Below are 24,325 nucleotides of genomic sequence, written 5' to 3' on the forward strand. Positions count from 1 at the left end.
GCCATTGAAATAATCCAAGTGGAGGATGAGTAAGTCAATACAAAACCTAAGAAATTATTGGTTTCTGGGTGTATTTTTGAAGAAACAAATGTTGAGGTTGGTTGGTGGATTGGATGTGGTGTGAGAGAAAAGCAGGAAAGCAGATGACTTTGACTTGAGCATTGGGAAGAATGGATGAGTTGGTTTCAGTTGACTTGAGAAAGACTGAGAAAAAGTAGGTTTAAAGACTGGGTGTTGACTTTTGAGACAATCCATGAGATGCCCATGAGCCATCAAGTGGAAATGCCAAACAAACACTGCAGATGCGTTACGTTGGTGTCTGGGCTGGGAGAGGACAGGAGCATGAGAATCATTCGCAGGGAGGTGGTGTTTAAATCCGCTACTGTGATGAGATAACCAAAGTGGTTAGTGGGTGCCAGAAAAGGAGAGGCACAAGGTCTGATCTTGGTGAGTGGCCTTGTTTAGAGGCCAGAAAATGTTGGGAACCAGCATAAGAGACTGAGAAAAGAAGGAAAGAGAACACAGCATTCCCAAAGCCAAGAAAGGACACAAAGTATGCTAAGAAGGGGAAACCATTAGCCTTGTCTAATGTTGATGGATCAAGTTAGATGAGAACAAATAATTATCTATGAGTCTAGCAAACTTTCTGCTTTTTTTTTCATTTTTAGGTGAAATATGAAAATAAAAGAAGTTGGGCTTATATTGAAGGTGGAGAAAGAAGTACCAATGGGCCAAGATTGGTATGAAATATCAAAACAGCTTTAGAGAAGTTATATCAAAGCAGGGGAGCAAGGGGGTAAGTTAGTTCTCACTCAACTTAAATGGAGGCTAGTAGCTCTCTTCCTGTAAGCAGCCAGAGGTCACCTGCCAAGATGGTTCGCTACTCTCTTGACCCAGACAACCCCACAAAATAACACCCGAGAAACTGCCCAGGCCATCAAGGGTATGCATATCTGCAAAGCCACCAAGTATCTGAAGGATGTCACTTTAAAGAAGCAATGTGTGCCATTCCGGCGGTATAATGGTGGAGTTGGTAGTTGTGCCCAGGCCAAACAGTGGGGCTGGACACAGGGTCGGTGGCCAAAAAAGAGTGCTGAATTTTTGCTGCACATGCTTAAAAATGCTGAGAGTAACGCTGAACTTAAGGATTTAGATGTAGATTCTCTAGTCATTGAACACATCCAGGTGAATAAGACACCTAAGATGCGCCGACGAACCTACAGAGCTCATGGCCGGATTAACCCATACACGAGCTCCCCCTGCCACATTGAGATGATCCTCACTGAGAAGGAACAGATCGTTCCAAAGCCAGAAGAGGAGGCTGCACAGAAGAAAAAGATATACCAGAAGAAACTGAAGAAACAAAACTCATGGCCCAGGAATAAGTTCAGCAAAAAATAAATGCAGATAAAGTTTAAAAAAAAAATGGAGGCTAATATGTAAGGGTTACAATGGAGCAGTGGCTCTCAACCTTCCTAAAGCTGTGGCTCTTTAATACAGTTCCTCATACTGTAGTGATCACTACCCATAAAATTTATTTTTGTTGCTACTTCATAACTGTAATTTTGCTACTGTTATGAATAATAATATAAATATTTGTGGAGATCCAGGTTTGCCAAAAGGGTCTCGACCCACAGGTTACGAATCACTACCATAGGGCTTAGCAAAACTAAAACCATCTTCCCACCTCCTTCAAGTATTAGTTTCCTTCCTTCTTTTCTTTTTCTTTTTTTCTGTATCTCTCTCTTCATGTCTGTAGACCATGTGTGTAGATGTAATGTCGTCTGCCACCTCAGCACAGTGAGGTTAGTGATTACCATTCCCACTTCACAAATGAAGTGCCCATTCAGAGACTTTGTTGCATGCTCATGAAGATGAACGAGTTGGGCTCTGAAACCAGTTCCATTTACCAAATGTTTACCCAGCTCCCTCTTTCCACACAGGCATTGCTGACTTCATCTCTTCTTCCACCCACAGCAGCCTGTCTTTAAAACTATTCATTTTTTAGTCCTGATAGGAGAGATGGCCTTGCCGCATCCCCATTGGTATCTCCCTCACTGGATAGACACATATGCACCCTATTACTCTTTCTTTCATCTCCATCTCCAGAATCAGTTCTAGGTCATGCTTATATGATATTAATTGATGTCTGTGTGGTGGGGGTTAGGGGTTGGGGACAGATCAAAATAGGCTCTCAGTTCCTCTTCCCTCCACTCTCAAGTTTCCAACCTTAGTGGGGAAGGAGACATTTGTTGAAAAAGAGTTAAGAGACAAAGATTTTCATACGCAGACTAATCCACTAAAGATTGCTCCAAGGAGTAAAGGAAATCACTAATTAAAAAAATTAGTGAAGGAAAGTCCAGTCTTGGAGCTGTTGTGGTATGAAGGCCTGTAGGCTCTAAACTTTAAAGTCAGAATTTCCCCTCCAGGCCAGAACTCTGCATTGTGACAGGGACGGATAGGCATAAGGGCAAGAATTAGGTCATAGGGTTTGTGTGTGTGTGTGTGTGTGTGTGTGTGTGTGTGTGTGTGTGTGTGTGTAGGGGCATGAAGATGCTAAAGAAGGTAGAGACTTCCAGTGCCTGACTTAGGTTGTGTCTATGGTATGATAACTTGTAGCTGACAAGAAAAGTCAGGCCCTGTTTTCCATCGCTCTTTAAAGCCTCATATTCTGTGACCAGTTAACAGTGAGGATTATTAATAGCTTGTGCATAAGATCACACACAAGCATGCATTCCTGCGCACATGTGCACACACACAACTATAAGCACAACAAACAATATCGTGGGTCCAAGATGTTGATCAGTTGTTTGGGTGGCCATATTCTGAGTTTGTGGAGAAAGGCTGAGACAGGAAGAGACAATGCCCAAAAGAGCTAGTGCATAGAAGAAAAAAGTGAGGGTAACCTGGAAAATTTCAGTGTCTCATTCCATCAGGACAGTAGACAATCATTTCCTCATTCTCCAGACTGTGGGAGTCAATGTATTGTGGCATCAGGATCAGGACAAAAATGACTTATCATGATGGCCTTCTTGCCAAACTGTGAAGGATGAGGGAAGGGCGGATAATGACCTCATAGATGCCCCAAGACCTGAAAATCCATTATTGTTCACAGACAAGCCATCCTGAATTTTGTGCATACTGTATGAGAAAGTGTATGAACAGCTCTGTTTTCTGAAGAGTCTTTTAGCTCCACCACCCATCCACACCCCCTTCCCACACACACTATGCTTTCATCAATAGATCTAAGGCCAAATCTTGGCTTCAAGGGACCATCAGCGTGCCAGTGATATTGGAGAGAAATTATGAATTGTGAGATAACTTGATCTAAAGAGGAGAGAAATCTATTACCAAGAAGAGACCTAAAGCCCTAATAAGCTGCAGTTATCGGCACTAAATCCAATTAACCTACAAAATTATTTCTGTTTCTATTCTCATACCACGCACTTACTCTCAGAAACACCCAGAATCGGGCAGCCTCACACAGTTAATCTACAGGCATCTTCATGGAAAATGTCCTGGTTTATCTGTTCATTGTCTCAAAACAATCGGATGTTAAAAGGGACAAGAAAGGTGGACAGTTGAACCCAAGCCCTCCAAACTGTGACATTCATTATCCTGGTAATTATTTTATTCCTACCCTGCTTCTCTCCCTATAATTTAACTGGTATAAGATAAATGTACCTATTCCCTCTAACTGCTTCTAAATTCACTCAACTGCTACTAGAGAGAAGAACTTAACCTCACAATAATTGAATTTAAATAACATCCAATTCTGTGAAGTCGAACATGGTCTGCATAGTAAACAAACCACAGGATTTGAGGGCTGGCAGGAAGAAAGAAGGTCACGCTTAATGTGCAGAGGCATAATTGTATCTGTATTTCGAATGGCCCAGATGTGTAATCTAATGTCTGTTTGTCTTTCTGTCTAACTCATCATTACCATCGTTATCGTTACCAAAGAGCCAAAATTAAAGGCTGATCTGGCCTCGTTCCTCTGGCTGGCTCAAGAGGAAAACATAATTCAGATAAGCCTTGAGGAGCTAGAATTGGGCTATTTGCATACAGTGGGCTGGGCCCATGTCCAAGGTTCCGGGCCACTACACTTCTCAGGAAGTTTCAGGAATGCCGGGTCACTGCGTTCTCTTTTTTTGTTCCAAAAACCAGGCCAAATCATCTGACAGGTTAGAGGGAAGGTGCAGACATGTCCCCTTGAATCAGTCCTGTATGGTCCTTGCACACTAGCAAAGGAGTATACAACATCAACTCTGTAAACCTCTCATGATGCTCCCTGGAGGAACTGTGGTGAAAATCTCCTAAAATTAATTTTCACTCACTGTGATTAATACAGCATTCGGAGGGCTTAGGCTGCAGGTGCAAACAGCTGGAGTCACTTGTTGCTTTCTGCCGCTTCAGATCAGGACCCTAGGTACATAGGATCGTCCTACAAAGCACAGGAGCAAGACCTTTCCCCAGTGCAGTCCCAGCTTGCCCGCTGTCTGGCTGGTGACTATGCGTTTAAATGTTCTCTACCTGAATCCACTGTTTCTGAGAGTTGAGGCTGCATCAGAATCCCTTGGGAGTCTTATTTAGTATCTCCATGCTGGCTGTAACCCAAAGACTCCAACTCCACCAAGACCCACTTAAAGCAAAATTGGCTAAGACCTACTTTGTAACGTGTTGGACCAGATACTCATTAACAAACCTTCTGCCTCCTACATTGCTTTGAGACTTTTATGTACACAAAGATAAAAATAGGCACTGAGAGTGAAAACTTATTGAGGACTCATTGTCTGCCAATTCTTGTCACAGGCTTTGAATTCTGGGTTCAAATACCAATTCTCCCATTTGCTGGGTGAAAGATATTGGGCAAGTTGCTCCAAGCTCCCATCTCTCTCCTCCTCTCTCCTCTCTCCCTCTCCCTCTCCTCTCTCCCTCTCCCCCTCCCCTTCTCTCCCCTCTCTCTCCTTCTCTCCTTCCACTCTGTCCTCTCTCACTCTGTCCTCTGTCTCTCTGTCTCTGTCTCTCTGACTGTCTCTCTGTCCCTGTCCCTGTCTCTTTGTGTCTGTCTGTCTGTCTGTCTGTCTGTCTCTCTCTCTCTCTCTGTGTGTGTGTGTGTGTGTGTGTGTGTGTGTGTGTGTGTATGTGTGTGTGTGTGTGTGTGTTTGTGTTTCAAGACAGTTTCTTCTGTGTAGCCCTGGCTGTTCTGGACTCATTCTGTAGGCCTTGAACTCATAGAGATCCACCTGCTTCTGCCCCTGGAGTGCTGGGATTGAATGTGTATGCCACCACCCCCTGGCCTGTTGTTGCCTCTCTTGCTAGTCTATAGTCCATGCCTTTGAATATGTGCTAGGGGCCAAGCATGGTTCTAATATGTGCATGAGGTGATACGACATCGTTGCTGAGGACCCTGGCTCCATTATGCATGACCTTAGGCAAGTTTCCTTAGAGGTTAAAGTAGGACCAGAGAGGTTTCTCAGAAGGATTAAAATGGGGTAAGATATGAGAAATGCTTAGAGCCCTATGGAGCACACAGGGAGTGTCTGTGATGGCACTATACCATGCCCTTCCATGTATACCTACCTACCTTTACCGTAACTTCACACCCTAACAGGAGGAGGGAGGTGCCAGCTCTGCAAATGAGAGCACTATAACTATTGTCGCTTCACCAAGTAATGTACTTTGCTGTCCTGAAAGCCACGGGTCTGAAGATGCTGTGAGCCAGGAATATAGGGTTCGGTGATACCTGCAGGAAAGCTTTGGGTTTCCAGGTGTTTGATATCTGCCCTGGCACGTTGGGGGGAGGGACAAAGAAAACCAGTGCCCCAGATCCTTATGCATCCTCCTGCCTCCACGACCCTCCTCCCCAAGCCTGCTTTTCCACATTCGTGAATTCTACCTTCTGTGACAGTGGGTGGGGGTTGGTATTGAGTTACGGGTGTTTGCAGGCATCAGTCTTTCCCTCTCCTGTTTTGGGTACAGCTGCGGCCTTATGTGTGCATGGGAACACTAGAGGATAGTGAGGTAGGGAGGACGGGGCCTAAAGACCAGAAAGAAAAAAGAAGAAGAAAAGAAAGACAGAAAGAATAGGAAGGAGATGGGAGTGACCATGGTCAAAAAGCATACTATATCAATGCATGAAAATTGTAGTGAAACTCGCTAGTGTGTATAACTAATATGTATTAATAATTATAATTAAGAAAAAGAGTTTAGCAACAGAGGAGGACTCAGAGAAGGAAAGACTCTTGCTTGTAATCTCTCTTGCCTGCCTTTAAAAGGGATTACAGTAAGCCTGTGTATTGTTTGTCGGTTCCTCCTGTGGATCTGACTTCCTCCTCAAATCAACCTCACAGTCATTGTGCTTCACTTAGAGCTGTGGTTCTCAACTCCCCTAACACTGCAGCCCTTTAACACAGTTCCTCACGTTGTGCTGACCTTCAGCCATAAAAGTATTTGGTTGTTACTTCATAACTGCAAGTTTGCTACTTTTATGAATCATAATGTAAACATCTGATATGTGGGATATCTGACCCGTGACTCTCAGGGGTGTCATGACCCACAGGTTGAACGGCAGACTTACACAGATCAACCTAAAGCCCTTAGGAGGATCCCATGGCACAGAAGAGATTCCTTCCTCTTTCTGAGCCCTGTTCAGGTTCCATGCTCCCAAGACAAGGCCCCACTTCCCTGCAGGACCTTGCCCATGCCAGAGTCTGCTGCAAACCCAGCTCGGTTCTTTTCACGCCTCTCGGGAAAGCATACTATTCCTGAAATCTTGGCTGCCGCTCCTTGTCAGCAGAAAGCATGCTAAGCGAATTTGAATGACTCTGGCGTGTGAATAGACTCCAGGCTGCGGGCTCCAAAGTAAGCGGCTCCAAGTCACTGTGGCTGCTGTTATCTTGGCAATTTTATTTTCTGTTTCAAAGAATTCTATAGTCCTTACCTTCTGGCTCTCTCTCTCTCTCTCTCCCTCCCCCTCCCCCTCCCTTCCTCCCTCTCCCCCTCCCTCTCCCCCTGCCCATCTCCTTCCCTCTCCCTCTCCCTCTCCCTCTCCCTCTCCCTCTCCCTCTCCCTCTCCCTCTCTCTCTCTCTCTCTCTCTCTCTCTCTCTCTTTCTTTTGGAATGGGGTGGAGGGTGGGGAGTGTCTTGGGGTTTTTTTTTGGTTTTTGGTTTTTGGTTTTTCGAGACAGGGTTTCTCTGTGTAGTCCTTGCTGCCCTGGAACTCACTCTGTAGACCAGGCTGAGCTCAAACTCAGAAATGCACCTGCCTCTGCCTCCCAAGTGCTGGGATTAAAGGTGTGTGCCACCACTGCCCTGCAGGGAGTGTCTTAAAGATATTCTTTCCCTACTCTAGTCTCTGGTTAGACTGCCCCCAATCCCAACAAATGGAAGGAACCCAAGAGAACCTATCTTTCTCACCAGCACCACTTCCCAATGTCCTCTTTGAACTCAGGCATAGAAACCTGTATGGGGACCAGGTGGCAGAGGACCAGGGTGAAGATGTAGGGGTGTGGAGGTGTGGGGGATATATACAGACCAGCGCGTTTCCGTCTGAGGGCAGAGGACAGTGTCCATTCATGAACATTCAGCAGCCTTGGGTGGACACCACCATTCGGTCCTCATGTTGAAAATGCAAGCCAACCCCAGCCCAAGAGACATTCTCACATGGTGACACACATTCCAAACCCACCCAGAGTCCCAGCATGATCTTACACGCATGTTTCCCTTAATTAGGGGCTGATAAAGAAAGTCTAGCTTCCTTTTGTTTGCTTTCAGTCTCTGTCAGATGACCAGGCCATTCTGCAAGCACTTGTGACTCAGTGTTCTCAGTCAGTCCTGTCTGGGACTTGGCGAGCCATGTTCCTCTTGTTCTTAGTCTTTATAATTGTTCAACACTTGGTTCATCCCCCTGCCTTCACCCCCAGTCGTCATCCATCTATGCTGAAAAGTCCTATATTTAGATCCCATTCTCACATCATTGATCATTTCACATTTCAGCCACTCTTTGTAGAGCTTTGCTGGTCTTTAGGTTTTTTTAAGACAAGTCTTCCTACCATGTCAATACACCTGCTCAGAGGCTGGGGTGGGAGAGGAAAGCCATATCTTAGAACTAATGATTGATTAGAAATTAAAGTTTCCTCTAATTACAGCCCCCTTCCCACATAAGTGCCCCCTCTCCCCCCATGCCCCCCCCTGCCTCCAATCCAGGGAGATGTTCTATAAGAATTCCCCCAGTGGTTTCCTGATATCACAAATCATGTCCAGGTGTCCTTAGAAGGAATAGAGCCACTCCTTCAAAGGGCATGGGAACTTTTAAGGCTATGGACACAGGTTGCCATGATAGTCTTCAAAAAAAAAAAAATGATACTGCTGCTTGCTAACACCAGAGTTAGCATTTGCTGCTATTTTTCCATACTCAAGGTCCCTCCCCTTCTTCACATTCTTGGAGCTATCTGTTGAGGGCATCAGAGCCATGACTCAAGAAAGAAGCCCCAGGAAATGTCTTTGAATCTTTCTCTGGGAAGACGCAGACTTCAGTTGTAATACGCTGGCAATGAGCAATGCAACTGAAGGACGTCTAGGAGAGGAGGGTCTTTCAGCTATGAAAGGACCGAGGTGTACTTAGTCAGGGGAAACCTGCAGGATCTCAGGTGAGGGTTTTGCCTGCTCGGAAGGACTGATGGGGATGGGGATGATTTGAGGACTCCTGTCAAGAATCTTTGCTCTACCCAGATTCTGAGATGGCAACAACCAGAGTAAGCGCTCAGGATTGAAGCACTTGGAACATACAAGACCTGCCAGCCAGGGGATAGCTCACAATTGCCCAGATTTAGAGACATTACCATCTCCCAATAAAAGCCTTGTGTGACTGCAAGCCTGTGACTAAAAAGGGTATCCTAATGAAATCTGTGTCTTCAGCCTTTTCTTTTTTTCATGATAAATGGACAGCATCCACATTCTGCCATCCACTAGCTCCGTCCGTCAACCCTAGCCACTAACTATTCTTCTGAGTATGCGCCCTCCAACAAAAACCTTAAACAACCACTTACAACTTCACAGGCGAATGGTTCGCCTGATATGATTTGGCTGATCTTGACTGGATGTATGAATTAGCTAAGTACTGGCTAATCCAGGATGGGATGACCCAATTCTGATCCAGGTGTCTCATATCATCTAGTGACACTGCCCAGCTTGTTGGCATGACAACAGGAGTCCCACTAGCAAGAGAGGGCACTTCAGTCCTCAAACGCTTTAACCCTCTGCTTGCATGCACATTATCAAGGCTCCATTGCCCAAGGCAAGGCATGCAGCTCCTCTAGACCTGATGGAAATGGTCATTGCCAAAGGAAGTGACAATGGGGAGGCCATTGAGACAATCACTCTACCACGTTAGCTAGCTGGTCTGGGACAATTTCCTTCACTTGAGCCTGAGTCCCATCATCTGCGTGAGTGCGGCTTTACAGCACTTCCTTGCTCAACCAGATGTACAATGTGTACCACACAATACGTTCTATTTTTATTAATTTCCTTCTCTCCTCATTTCCCCTCATTTGAACTCTCTGTCTTTTGTCAAGTGAATCATCCTCTACACTCAGAGCTCTATAACACTAACCATTGTCCATGGCTTCTGTTGCTTCCTCAGCTCTATCTGGGAGTTCATGGGCACCCAGCTCAGCCTACTAATCCGCATTGGAGATAGTAAAAGGAAGAGTCAAGAAGTCTCTTCTCTTTTACTCCCGGGAACATCCAGTTGAGGGATGATATCTTAGTTCTATGCTCTAACTCCACTACTAAGAGAGAGAGATGAAGGGTTAACACATTTGGACTAACCAAGGACTCTGAATATAGGCAACAAGATAGGAAACCTCCCATTTCCCAATTTAAATGTGGGCTTGGGGGTAGAAGCCGTAGTCTGGCCTCCCCTTAGCTAATCAGGCTCTAGAAGAGACATTAATTGCAGCCAGCCAGTCCTGCTGAGGGGACCCAAAGCTGCCAGCTCCCTTGCTGGGAATGAAATAGAACTGTAATTGGTTGTGAAAGCGTCGTGGCAGGAGGTACAGAGAGGGGTTGGTCCTCACCCCCAAAGCAGGTGAGAGAAGCTTTGAAGGGAGGCCCAAAGGAGGTACACGGTATTGAGCACCTGCCTCACTTGGAGGTCATCTTGATTGCAATAGTACAACAGTTCCTGGACTATAGCCAGGGTGAAGGACCTTCTCATGGTGCTCGTTGCCAGAGTGCCAAGCTTGTAAACCTTCTCATTCTCTGCTCTGTGCTTCTGACTTCCCCTGAGAGAAAGGATACACAGCAACTGTAACTAGTGTACCTAGTCTCCTCCTTCAGAGAGCTCTACAAACACAAGATTTGCCTCCAAGTGTGTGTGCACATGCCTGTGTGCTAGCATGTATATGTGCCTGCATGCCTGTGTACTCATATGCCTGTGTGGTAGCATAATGTGTGCCAGCATGTATGTGTGCTAGCATGCATGTGTGTACACATGCCTGTGTGCTGGCATGATGTGTGCTAGCATGTATGTGTGCTAGCATGCATGTGTATACACATGCCTGTGTGCTAACATGATGTGTGCTAGCATGTATGTGTGCTAGCATGCATGTGTGCACACATGCCTGTGTGCTAGCATGTATGTGTGCTAGCATGCCTGTGTGCACACATACCTGTGTGCTGGCATGATGTATGCTAGCATGTATGTGTGCTAGCATGCATGTGTGCACACATGCCTGTGTGCTGGCATGATGTGTGCTAGCATGTACGTGTGCTAGCATGCCTGTGTGCACACATGCCTGTGTGCTGGCATGATATATGTGCTCATTTGTGTGTTTCTACGATTAGAAGCAGTGGCCCAGCACGACTGTCTCAGAGAGACATTAATATTTTCTCACTGGAATAAATGAATGCGATATCGATTGGGGGAAACTTGCACTGAGTGATGCGTGTATTCTCTCTGTTATTACAATTCCCAGAACACGTGTAATAGAGGATGACAAGTGAAGGCCAATGCCTGTGTGCACGGGGAGCAAGGCAATCCATGCTTTCTAGCGTGAATATTCAATGGTGTATATGGCTCTCGGGGACAGGGAGGCAAGTTGGTTAGTGCCTTTGTGCTTTTTCTCCTCACCAGTGGAATGAGAGTAACAGTGGTACTTATCCAATCAAACTGTAGAGAATGATGAGATGTAAAGTGCTCAGGGAAGAGCAGAAACTCAACTGTGGTTCACAGTTACTTCAAGGGAGTATAGGTAAGAGGAGACAGGACTAATGACTAACTCATCTGTAATCTCCTCACCTAGTGCTGTAGTGAACCTCTGGTAAAAAACTAAGGCGGAGCCATTAAAAATACAGATGATACTTCCAAAAGACCCTTTTTAATGAGATTAAAATTCAGAATTTTCCAGGAAACCTTAATTTATTAACACTTTAAAACTCAAAGCAATGAACCGTCATTTATAACTACTAAGCAGTTTTATGTTTATTGTGCATTTGGACTTTTATTCTCAGATTTTTATTGAAATTTTGCCATAAATTCAGTTAGGAAGGAGAGCAATTCCTTCAAGGGGACAATAGAAATGACATTTAATAACTTATAAAGACAAGCTTCTAATTTGAAACCCAAAAAAGGGGGAGCAGAAAGAAAGGAAAGGGACGGAAGCACAGCTGAGTTCCATTTCCCTCTCAATGTCCTTGTCCCCATTCATTCTTCATGAGGACTAAGACATAGCTTTGGTACAAGCTTGGAATGTAGGAATTAAAATAGAACCGTCAGAATAAAAGATTTGACCAAGCAGAGCAGCCTCTGTAGCGGTGCCAACTTCCACCCCCACAGAAACAGAGGCAAGTCCGTGGCCTCTAGGAAAAGCCCAGAGAAGAAGACATTGAGTCTTATCCTATGTAAACCAAAGAGTCTGTTTGGTATTAGAATCAACATCTTCCAAGTTAGAATTGGTGTCATACACCTGTAATTCCCGCAATTGAAAAGCTGAGACAGGAGAATGATAAGTTCGAGGCCAGTCTGGGCCACATAGTGAGATCTTGACTTGATAACTTTACATGTGTTTGTATCCTCAGTACACACATAAAAGCCAGGCACAGAGAGGCATGCCTCTAACCCCAGCACTGGGCAGAGATGGAGACAGGAAAAGCCTGGGGGCTTAGTAGACAGCTGTTATAGCCAAACCGGGGCTCTGGGTTTGGCGAGAGACTCTATCAGAAAATAACACGAAGAACAGTAAAGGAAGACACGTGATGTCATCCTCTGGCTTCTACACACTTGCATGCACACACATGCCCCCTCATACTCCTGAAGACAGAGGAAGGAGATGGGAAGAAGGCAAAGATCTGGCTCCTCCTCCTCTTCTAAATAGGGTCCTTGGATCACAGTTCAGTGCTTTGGCTCCTGAAGACCACCTGTGCTAAGGAAATGAGCAGAATGTCCACTTAAAGAAGTCATGTGCTATATGTTACAGTTGTGTAGCTTGGTCTTCTTGTGGGACTCCTAACAGTGGGAGCAAGAGCTGTCTCTGACTCTGTTGCCTGCCTTGGGAACCCTTTCCTCCTACTGGGCTGCCTTATCCAGCCTTAATAGGAGAGGAAGTGCCTAGTCTTACTGTAACTTGATATGCCATGGCTGGTTGATATCAGTAGGGATCCTGCCCTTTTCCAGATGGTGGGGGGAGGGACTGGGAGAAGAGGAGGGAGAGGAAACTGCAGCCTGGTTATAAAAATAAATAAATAAATAAATAATAAATAAATAAATAAAAAATAAACCCCATAAATATTTGCAGAAAGTCTGCAGGATAATGGAGTCACTTTCCCAGCTCAGGCACAACTACCTCTGGTATCAGTTTTCTCAAATGCCAAGGAAACTGCGATCATGCTAGATATTTCATAACTCTATTGTTATTGACCCACTGAATAATAAATAAATGACTTTTGAAACAAACAACAGCAAAAGAAGTCATGTGCTGCACAAATCAGCTTACCACTTCAAGGAATGAATTTTCTGATACTTGCTCATTCGGTAATAGGTTTAGGGAGAGTGTGTCTGTAAAGAGCCTGAATCCTTCCTGCTGTCTGAGGCACTGAAATAAAATGCCTGTGATACTTAGCTAGGAGTAAGGCTATGGATGGTAACATTAAGGGAGGCCTCAAGAGTGCTGATGCCCACAGGGGTCACCTCCCAGATGACATGAGGGATGAAGACCTTCTTGGCGCATGTGATAGTTTGTCTTCATTGTTAGCTTGGCTGGATTTAGAATCACCATGGATACGCATCTCTGAGTGAGGCTGAGGGTGTTTCCTAAAAGGTTTAAGTGAAGAGGGAAGACCCACTTTGAAAGTGGGCAGCATCATCCAGGAGTCAGACTGGATACAAAGGAGAAGGCACACTGGTTACGAGCATTCATCTCTACCTCCTGACTGTGGACATGATGTGGCCAACTGCCTTATGTTCTTATCCCCATGGCTTCCCTGCCTAGATGAACTATAACCCCTTTAGACAAACATTTCTTCCCTTATGTTGCTTCTTGTCTTTGGTTACAGCAACAAGCTAGGTAGCTCATATAGAACCATGGACAAATGCTTGGCTTTCTAACTGCCACAGAGGTAAGACCATTTCTCTTTCTTGAGTTGCTGTTTATTTATTGGTTAAAAGGGGATGTTAGGTTAATCATCTCTACTAGTCTCTGGCAGTTTTTGACTTTTTAAGAATCTATAAGTTATATAACAGAGTCACAGATGAAAAGCGACCTGATACCAGACTCCAGGATTTGCTTGCAGATAAACTAGGCCAAAGCCAGAGAAGCAGGGGTACTTGTGGTTGAAGTGAGCGCATTGCTGGGCAGCTCGGGAGGCCACCTGGAGATGGCACCAGCAACCACTTGTACCCATCCTAGAATACTGAAATAGGGGCTTAGAGAGAAGCGTTTAGTGTTGTGTAACTATAGCATAGCAATGGAGAGAGGGAGGGGGAGAAGAGGGAGGAAACAACCTAGAGAGGGAGGGGAGAGAGGTTCCGGGTACTGGGGAGAATGCTGGTTCCCCAGAGTGCAAAGATGCCTTTCCAGTGTATTTCTAATGCTCAATCCAAATCCCTTTTCAGAACACCTGATTCACTTGTTCATGCCCAGGGTCGCTAAGCAAGCACCTCATCTTTTGTTTGGCTTCTCTGCTGTGTAAGGTCCTAGACTAAGCTCCCTTGATGTAGGAACATAAGCTCTGTAGATATTGAAAAGGAGCCTCTCTACTGTAAATACAAATCAGGTTCTCAGGAGGTTTCTTAGCCTGAATATGATCGCCTGGAGTAAGAGGTTATTGAAGGAGATTCTAGACTTGTAAACTTGATACCTACATCCCCCCAGAAGAGAAGACCTGCAGAGAGATGGAGGCAAAGTTCCTATTAAGAGTGGTTGGTTCTTTCTCTCCCTAGTTCTCGCCCACACCATCCTCTAGCAATGGAGGGGTGTTACTCTAAAGATGTATATGAGGTATGGCCAGTATTTTTGTTTTTATTCGATCTTTGTCTGCATTCTGTAAATCTCCAACAATTAATTCTGTCTCAGTCCCTAGGACAGTAAAAACACCTATGGACTCCACACAAGTACTGAGCTCAGTATACACACATCTATCTCATGCATGCATTCATAATCATTAACTAGTCACTTAGTGGTCAGGAGCCTTACAAGGATACCCATTGCACTGAAAACACTTTAGTTCCAGCTATCCAGTGCTTTCTGGAAGGATGGACTGACAGTGGATTGCAAGAGGCAATCTGTAGCAAGGGCTATCTGTAAAGTGTGACATGGAGGTATTAAAAACTTGAAGATGATCAAATGACACAGGTATCTTTATACTCTTAAGACTGTATACATTAGGATAGAAAGGATATGGGCATAAGGTCATCCATGCACGGTCAATCCAGGGATGAATGGCATTGCCAGCCACCTCCTTCCATTTATCCCTGTCCCTCGTGTCCGAACCATACAGAGGATTAATACAGTACAGATCCCTAAGAAAATCTCTCACCATGGCTCTCATTATGTGAACATCTCTCCATTCTTACTGGAATATCCCAACACATCTACCGAACTGCACCACATTCCTCTTTTACCAAAAGTGCTCCCTTTCCATCTCTTCTGCAACAATTTCTCAGACCAGCTGTCCTACATCTGCCCTCTGGGACAAAGTCCTATTCATGAGCATCATCCTGTACTTACTCTAAGCCTCAAAGAAAAATACCTGGGGCAAGAAGAACAGAGAAAAGGGAGAGGAGATGAGGGGACATCTCACAAAAGGACCAAGCTGAGGAGCTTACGGGTCACTAAAAGATTCACTAAGAAAACTCAATAGGAAAACAAAGGAGCAGAGAACTAACTGTTTCCATGTTTCCTAAAACTTTTCATTGAGATAAATTCATACCGTTTCACTTTATTAGCAAAATAGTATTAATAGATTGGATAAGTCCATCTGTTTTTTTAAACATTGTTTTTATTTTATGTGCATCAATGTTTTGCCTGCATGTATGTCTGTGTGAGGGTGTTGAATTGGCATTACAGACAGTTATGAGCCACCATGTGGGTGCTGAGAACTGAACCCAGGTACCCTGGAAGAGCAGTCGGTGCTCTTAACCACAGAGTTATCTCTACAGCCCCCTCGTACTGTTTTTGGAACAACATTAAATACACTATTTTCAGCTTGGTCATTGAATACTTTGTTCTGTTGCCTTGTTATTCTCATATGTTTAATATTTTTTGATGTGATGGTTTGCTGATATGAATTTTGTAAAGTGGTTGTAATCTGTCAGATTTTTAGTAAGTTGTAACTTTTACTGAGGACAGCCTTAGCCATTTACTTAAATCTTGTATGAACGTTTCTAAACACAACGTGAAGATGTCTACTGCATAATAGCCAGGGCCCATTAGTCACTGCTGCATGTACTCAATTGACTGCTCTGCTGAGAGGTGGGTCTCATTATCCCCATTTCATAGATAATGAACTGAGGGGAGACGCGGGGTCATCTGCCCAGTGCCATGCAGCAGCTACAAGACAGATGAGAGCTGAAAGCTAGTCTCTACGTGTTAATAGTTGGTGGCTTCCCCCCATCCCTTACTTGAAAATCCTGGCTTCATTCAAAAATATGTTGTGTTTATTGGCTTCACACACACCTCTGACATCTATAAATAATTTCACTTTGCTCTTGCCTACCTTCTGTTTTCTCTCTCTCTCTCTCTCTCTCTCTCTCTCTCTCTCTCTCTCTCTCATGAGTGACTGCCAGTATGAACAGGATTCAACCCCACCCTGGAATAGGGGAGCAAGCAGCTGCCTCTTAGGAGCCCCAGCCTAACCCTGCTCTTCCTACTGCCCCCAGCAGTTTGCCTAGGCACAGAGAGGGGAGTGCAGACCGGGCCTGGATTGTTTAGTCAGGAGAAGTTGTCTTTTCAATGAAGCACAACCAGTTTACTTTTTGTGAATCTTATGAAAGACTATCAGCGTATGACACAAATAAAGAAACCTGCTTTGTGTATGAAGGTGGGCGGCTTCTAGATCCCCATCGCTTGGCCCCTCCAAGCACACAGAGCAGTCTCTGGGGTGACACTATTCTATAACAGGTTGAAAGGCTAGGACCGTGTGCCCATGCATGCAGGCATGCATCATGCATGCGACCCCTCATCCATTCATTCTTGAAGGACTTAGTGTATACTGTGTGCCAGGTACCAGTTATGTGCCTGGGGTATTATGGTCCCTGCTACTATACAGTAGGAGGAATAGATGCTTGTGATGCAATCACACCCTGGGGTTATAGGCATATGTCCCATGCCCAGCTTTTTACATGAGCATGGGGATCTGAACTCAAGTTCTAATGCTTGAGTGGCGAGTATTTGATTAACTGAGCCATCCCTCTAGATCCTAACAACTCTTCTGAATTTCAGTGGCTAAAAACCACATTCATCTCATAATCCTGTAGGTTAGACATGTGGGCACCTGCTCCTTGGGGCATTGACTGAGGTCACTGGGTAGTATCCAGTTGACAGGTGAGCTGACCTGGAAAATTCAAGCTGACTCGGCTCCTACACCTGGTGTCTTAAGAAGGATGGCAGGAAGACTGGGGGCAGCTGAGGCCTTGGCACTCACGTGACTGTCCTGTGCTATCTACAGTAGCTGCACCCAGGACATAGTGACTCAGTGCTCACAAGGATTGTGTTCTAAGAAACCAGAAAATCATTACAGTGCCATTTGTACTTCATGCTACTGCTCAAGTGATCATGAAACTCGACTAGATCTGAGAAGAGGGAATGTTGACCTGTCTATCGGAGGAAGAGGCATCTTTAATCTATCCTAGGAGACAGGGGATTAGAAGACAGCCAGTGTAAATAGAGGAGGGAGAGAGAGAGAGAGAGAGAGAGAGAGAGAGAGAGAGAGAGAGAGAGACAGAGACAGAGACAGAGACAGACAGAGAGAGAGAGACAGAGAGAGAGAAGGAGGAGGAAGAGGAAGAGGAGGAGGAGGAGGAGGAGGAGGAGGAGGGAGGAAGGAAGGGTAGCGAACAGTGTTGGAAGAGGCTAAAGAAAGGCTAAGGACTAGACCTCAGGCCACAACAGGGAGCTTTACTGCCCAGACAGGACCACGTACATCCATGTGGGTTATACATAGTGCAAGTCTGGGGGTACTGGGTACTTGTAGGTTATGTGAGTGAGACCCTTCAGATTGTGTAATACCTCAACTGTGAGTGGCCATGTGGACCAGAAACCATAAGAGACAACCAAAAAAAGACTTTGCCCCCATCAGAGCTTCTCTGTCCCATAGCATCAGACACGCAGGTTGCTACTTGAAATAAGACTTGTTGTAAAGTTTAGATTGTGGGTGTCTGCAACTTACCTAGAGATAGAGCCAAAGGTCTCAGTTACTTCATTGGCGTATCTTGTCCAAAAATTCTGTCTGGCCAGTGGCAAAGCCACCAGGTCTTGCCTACTCTAATATTCTTCAGCTGTCATGGCTTTCCTTGTCTGTCTCAATTTATCTCCTGGACTTGCCATTTCATACCCACTTCTGACTCCAACTCAACTCCTTGGCACTGGGCAGGTTCCTCCTGTTGACTTTTCCATTGGGCCTCAAAGATTACATTTGCTCTCCTTGTCTGACTCTAGCCTGACTCAGGCTTGACCTGTCACCCTCTCACTGTGCCTTTGTTGAGCAGGGCATGGCTATCCGTGGGTCCTGGATATCATACACAGAAGTTATGGGTCACTAGTGTCGCAGTCACAGTGTAGAACTCCAGTCCCTGCTGTATGAGTATATCCTAGTATAGTGTCCACTGCTATTTTGTTTTGTTGTGATGTTGAGACAGGATCTTGCTATGTGGCAAGCACAGGCTGGTCTTGAATTTACCAAGCAACTGGCCTCAAATTTGCTTTCTTCCCACCTCAACTTCCCAAGCTCTGGGGTTATACACCTAACTCATCTTCACTATTGATAGCCTCAGGAATGTTTTCTGGTATGGGGGGGGGGGTGAAAAAGATGGTTCTCTAGAGAAAAGAAGCAAGGCTGCCCTCACTGCCTGATGACTGATGACAGTGCCAACCCTCCCAGTACCCATCCTCTTAGCCAGCTGTCTCTTCTCCGTTAGAAATAACCAGCATCTTAGACAAGGGCCCCTCAATGAAACTTAGATTATGTTCCAAGTGTGGCCCAGCTCTTAAGGTTGGAAATTCTAACCCTTGACAGTTGAGACTTTCGGGTTGACCTAAGAATGGAATTACAATCCTCTAAGGAGCCCTACCAGAATTTTCCTTTCTCTCTCCTAACCCTAGGAGTTTACCTGGAGCAAATATGTCTGGGGCTGTGGATGGCTTGGTCAGGAAAGTGCTTGTCATTCAAGCCGAGTGTCTGGGACAAGGGACTGAGGTGCATATTTTACATATCAAAGTAGACCTGGCTTCTAGGTTCTCCTAGCTTTGCTCAATCCCTACCCCCAGTTCCCAATCTCTGCCCCCAGTTCTGAACTTTCCAGCCCAGAGTCTAGGCTGCCCTTCCCCCAAAGGCTCTTCCCTATATAATCCAAACGTTTTGGTTCCCCCTTCACCCCACCCTTCTCTCTCTCACTTCCCCCTCTCCTCTCTCCCTTCCCATGGCAACTTCCCTGGCTTCCTTCCTTGGAGCCAATAACTAGACTAGAGCTAGTAACTAATCCTCATTTAGCTTTAGCAGTCATGAAGAGCATGGATTTCCTCTGGATTTCGATCCCAGCACTGCTCATGACAAGCTATGCAATATTTCTTCTTCTTCTTTTTTTTTAAAATATTAATTTTTAATTAGGTATTTTCTTCATTTACATTTCAAATGCTATCCCAAAAGTCCCCCAGACCTTCCCCCCAACAACTCCCCTACCCTTCCACTCACACTTCTTGGCCCTGGCATTCCCCTGTACTGAGGCATATAAAGTTTGCAAGACCAAGGGGCCTCTCTTCCCAATGATGGCCGATTAGTCCATCTTCTGCTACATATGCAGCTAGAGACACGAGCTCCGGGGGTACTGGTTAGTTCATATTGTTGTTCCACCTATAGGGTTGTAGACCACTTCAGCTCCTTGGGTTCTTTCTCTAGCTCCTCCATTGGGGGCCCTGTGTTCCATCCAATAGCTGACTGTGAGCATCCACTTCTGTACAATATTTCTTCTGTCCGTGTCACTGAGCTTCTCAGTTCTTCATCATCCTTAGCAGTAATAGGAACAGTACCTATGTTACATGTCATGGTCAAAAGTACAGGCATCAGTATAAGGCCGGTAGTTAGAATAGCATTAGGTTTATGGCAACCAGCATTGGCTGATTTATTATTCATTATTATTATTATTATTATTATTATTATTATTATTATTATTTCTTTGGTTCTCAAGATTATTTGAAAGATCACAGGAGATGACTGTCACGATGATCCATGGACGCCACATAGCATCAATGGTGACACTATAAATTCTAAGAAAATAGGTCACTCCGTAGCCTTCTCATTTGAGCATGGAGAGTCCTCAGAGCCTAAAAGGGCTTGGTTCGAATCCTCCTTGGCTAAGGCTTGGCTTGAAGAAGTTACCTACCTGAGGACTTTCTTCTGCCAGCTGGGGTGAGAGTGAAGGTGAGAGTCAGGTGACCCATTTGGCATATGGTAGGAACTGGATTCTCGCTGGTTTTCTGTTGCTTCATGTAGCATAGCTCTGGTATAAACAATACGTGATGGAGTTGTTAGATAAAGCCCTGTCCCCCAAGAGTAGGGCTGGATGCTTGCAGATTGGGGCAGGGTGTGCCTTGGGGGAGGGCTTTTGGAATGCTCGGCCTCTCCCTGGGATGTGTGGCATCCAGGAGTGGGGGCTCCCAGCAGGAGCTGCTCTGCCAGAGTCAAACCTTTGTCTCCTTATGTGATATGTCAAGCCAGGCCTTGCTGTGTAAGTCATTTAATGTTGTTTCCAGGAAAGATGTTCATAGGCAATTAATAATGATTAATAATGAACTGAGCAAACCATCACTGGGGTTTATAGTTATTATCACTTCTCAGCAGAAATAGCTCAGGAAGGAGAAGTATAAAGCAAATGATAGCTTGGCTCTGTGAGCAGGTGCCACACGGAGGAGCTGCCACTGTGGCACCTGGGCTCTGTCCCGGGAGCTTTGCAGGAGCAATCTTTAAAAAAAAAATTTTTATTATATTTGTATTAATTAAAACATTTTTAAATTTAAATATATTTTGATCATATGTTCTTCCTTCTCCAAGTCCTTCCAGGTGGTCTCTTCTTCTCTACCCACCCAACAGTAAGTTCTTTCTCAAAAAAAAACCCCAAAAACCCAAGACAGCAACAAACCACCCCCAAACCAAGAAGACAAGATAAAACTATTACCCTCCCCAACAAAACAAAACAACACACCCACTAAACTGTAACCAAATTAAAGTGCGGAAGATGAAAGTCTGTTTGGGATGAGGAGGATCCCTCAGGCTCCGAGTGGTGCCAACCACTGTCAAGCTAATAGCAGACCAAAAGTTTTTCCGGAGCTGATTTTTGCCTGTCCACATGCTGAGAACTTCAGTTATTGTAGCCAGCTCTTGTCCCAGCCACCTTAGGAGATAAACCACAATATAGCTAAATGAGGTACTCCTCATCCGGTGACTCCCGCAAGGTCACACAGCTCAGCATTCATTCATTTACCTTACATGTGACCCTGAGGAAATGAACACAGAGAGCTAAACTGAGATGTCTCTAATACAAACTGGCCTGAGGGCTTCACTCTCCAAAAACCTACCCATGTCCTGAGGGATAGACCAAGGTGGGAGAGGCGGGTGGAGACAGAGAATGAAAGTCAGCTTAAATGGCATCGTGGAGATAAACAAATCATTAACTTAGAGATTTTATAATCGTTTGTAGCATTGATATAACGGGGATCAAACTCATGTCATCGAACTTTGCAGTGCATGTCCTTGCTCTCTCGGCTGCCGTCTAACCAGCCGTCACGTTGCTTGCTCTCAAGAGAACAACAGCTCAAGAGAGAAGTGTTTAAAAGGAAAACACCCTAAATTCTATAACTTTTTCTCAAATAGCTCAGGGAAAAATATATGTCATTATAGATGTATGGACATGGGCGTGTATCTATGTATGTGTACCTATACACATCTAGGTATACATACATAGGTACACATACATTGAAAGAGAGGGATAGAAAGGCAGGGTATCATATACCGAATGATGAAGGCCATCCAACAGTTCTATCTTTGAATATTTTTTGTATTTTTTATGCCGTATTACTTTTACTTTAATCATCTTCAGATTCCAGAACACCAATGTTCTCCATATCATTTGAGGAATAACTCCTCTGGAAAAGGGGGTTCCTAGAGAAACCACCGCACTCATATCCAGTTATATAAGACTAGCCCTTGTTTCCTGCAGGCTGGAATAAGATGGGAGAGTTTAAGCTGGGTGGAAACGTAACATGTCTTTTACTGTACTTCCATGTTTAAAACACATAAGTATATATTGGGTTTTCCTCTTTTAATCGTGTTTGTGTTGTGTGTGTGTGTGTGTGTGTGTGTGTTGTGTGTGTGTGTGTGTGCTAGTTAGAATTTTATTGATGTGAAGAGACACCGTGACCACAGCAACTATCATAAAGGAAAACATTTCACTGGGACGACTTACAGCTCAGAGGTTTAGTCCACTATCATCCTGATGGGAAACATGGTGGCATGCAGACAGATATGACATTGGACAGGTAGCTGGGAGTTATGCATCTGTCTCAGTAGGCAGCAGGAAGAAAATTACCCACTGGGCTTGGCTTTAGTGAAGGAGATCTCAAAGCCCACCATGGGTGACAATTTCTCCAGTGAAGCCACATGTTCAAATCCTTTCAAGAAATGGCAGTCCCTATGAGCATGTGGGAGCCATTTTCTTTGAAACCACCAGCGTGTGTACGTACGTGTATGTGTACATGCATGCACGCACATACACATGTGCAGACCAGAGGTCAGCCTCTAGTATTGTTTCTCAAATGCTGTTCACCCCTTTTTGTTTTGTTGTTGTTGTTGTTATAAATAAATATAACGCTGGCCTGAAATTCACTACTTAAAGACCGGTGAGTCTCAGAGATCTATGTGTCTCCACCTTCCTGGTGATGGGGATGAGGGTGGTGGTAGGACAGGTTGAGGTGGGGGTGCATTACAGATGTGTGCCATCAAACAATGTAATGAGATAAAATTGTCACTTAGTAGAGTGAATATAGATGGATGGATTTTAATGTTTTGAATGCCTTTAAAATTAAAAATTGGGGAAATATTGCAATTATTATTTTTAAGTTGGGCACACATAATTTCAGCCTAAACTTCCAGCCTTTCCAAATCAGTTGTAGAAACTTGTTTCCTGAGTCACTCTGAATGCTGGCCATGGGTCTATGTGACCTACACGAATAGACAGCACAGAAGAGCCCGGGCCCCGTCACATGAAAGGGACGGCTTGTGAGCCAGCCTATGCTTTACTTCCTGGATCCTGAGCTATGACCCTCTCAGCCCCCAAAGGCTTCCCAGCATTTGTCTCTGACAGTACCCAGAAAGGCATCTTGCAGGCTGACAGAGGGGTGTACGCTATGTCATTCTCACACTACCCAGACAGTTATGTATCATTCATAGCCCGTTAACCTGAGCTAAAAAAGGAAAGCCTTCCGACACAGCCAGCCGCTAATCCTCCGGGGCGCCAATCCTGGTTGAGCTCAGACTGCACAACCCATTTAGCTACTCCTGGCTCCAAGTTCCTGAGTTTAGTGTTCTTCTCCGAGAAGGGTATGGATGCACAACCCCATTCATGGATTTCAGGTTTGCTCCTTGTGAGCGGCAGCTATAAAGTAATGGGCAAAGAAAGGAGAATGCTTTATCGTGGTCAAAAAGATGCTTTGGGACATTTGTAGATCTCCCTTTCTTTGCACATTGGCCCGCCACCTCCCCACTCCTCATAAGGATAAAGATGAAGAGTCGATTCTAATGACAATTATTTTCATACAGCATCTGGCCCTGAAGATCCCAGGGCACTTTACAGATGGGTTCCGGAAAACCTAATTAACCCTCACCGAGTGTCTGCCGAGGAAGAGGTTTTGATTGAAATCTGTCTGTAAGTCAGACCAGAGCACCGTGAGCAGAAACTGCTGCAGGAGGATTTCTAGATAGAAGAGAAGCAGAACTATCACAGGACATGGCCATGAAATCAATTTCCATGAATATTTTTAACAAAGACAAGCTCTTTCCACAGTGCATATAAGGCAGTCCCATTCCATAGCTGGTTCAACCGGTGTGGTCTACAGAAAGCTAATCTGTTCCTGGTTCTAAGTGCATACATGCAAAGATGCTTAACTAATACAAGGACTCCTGTTCCTGGGACACATCGACCTATTTAGGAGTGGGTCACATGACCAAGCTAGTTTTCTCAAGGCCATTTTCTAAGTCCTGTGAGAACTCGAAGTCGGAGCTGGAGGCCTGAGGTAGAAATGTAACATAAACACCAGTCTGTCAGAGACCGCCTTGTTTCCACATGAACAGGCCTGATTTCTCCTGTAGCCAGACTCAGCTCCACAGACTAAGGGCTGGAAATAGAAACACAGCCCTTGGTTTCCCCTCATGCTGCACACAGTTGGTTCCCTTTGGCTTCCCTGAGTGTTGGCCAACTCCTTTCTGTTTTGCATGACAGAGTTTCTGTTGGTTTTCTGTCACAACCAAAAAAGCTCTAACTGTTATGGATGTTTCCTAACCCCAGAGCATTATACCCAGTCTTGTCTACACCACAAACAATATCATCTATCTCAAATGG

General features: G+C 44.9%; 1 protein-coding gene and 1 pseudogene across 2 annotated transcripts in view; one reads left to right on the forward strand and one right to left on the reverse strand.

Annotated features, from left to right (window-relative positions):
- The window catches only part of Marchf4 (membrane associated ring-CH-type finger 4), a 110,048-nt gene that overhangs the window by 31,515 nt on the left and 54,208 nt on the right, over window positions 1-24,325 (reverse strand). The gene's annotated exons all lie outside the window — the stretch shown is intronic.
- Window positions 838-1,415, forward strand: Gm15843 (predicted gene 15843; annotated as a pseudogene).

This window comes from Mus musculus, chromosome 1 (assembly GCF_000001635.26).
Source record: "Mus musculus strain C57BL/6J chromosome 1, GRCm38.p6 C57BL/6J".
NCBI lineage: Eukaryota > Metazoa > Chordata > Mammalia > Rodentia > Muridae > Mus > Mus musculus.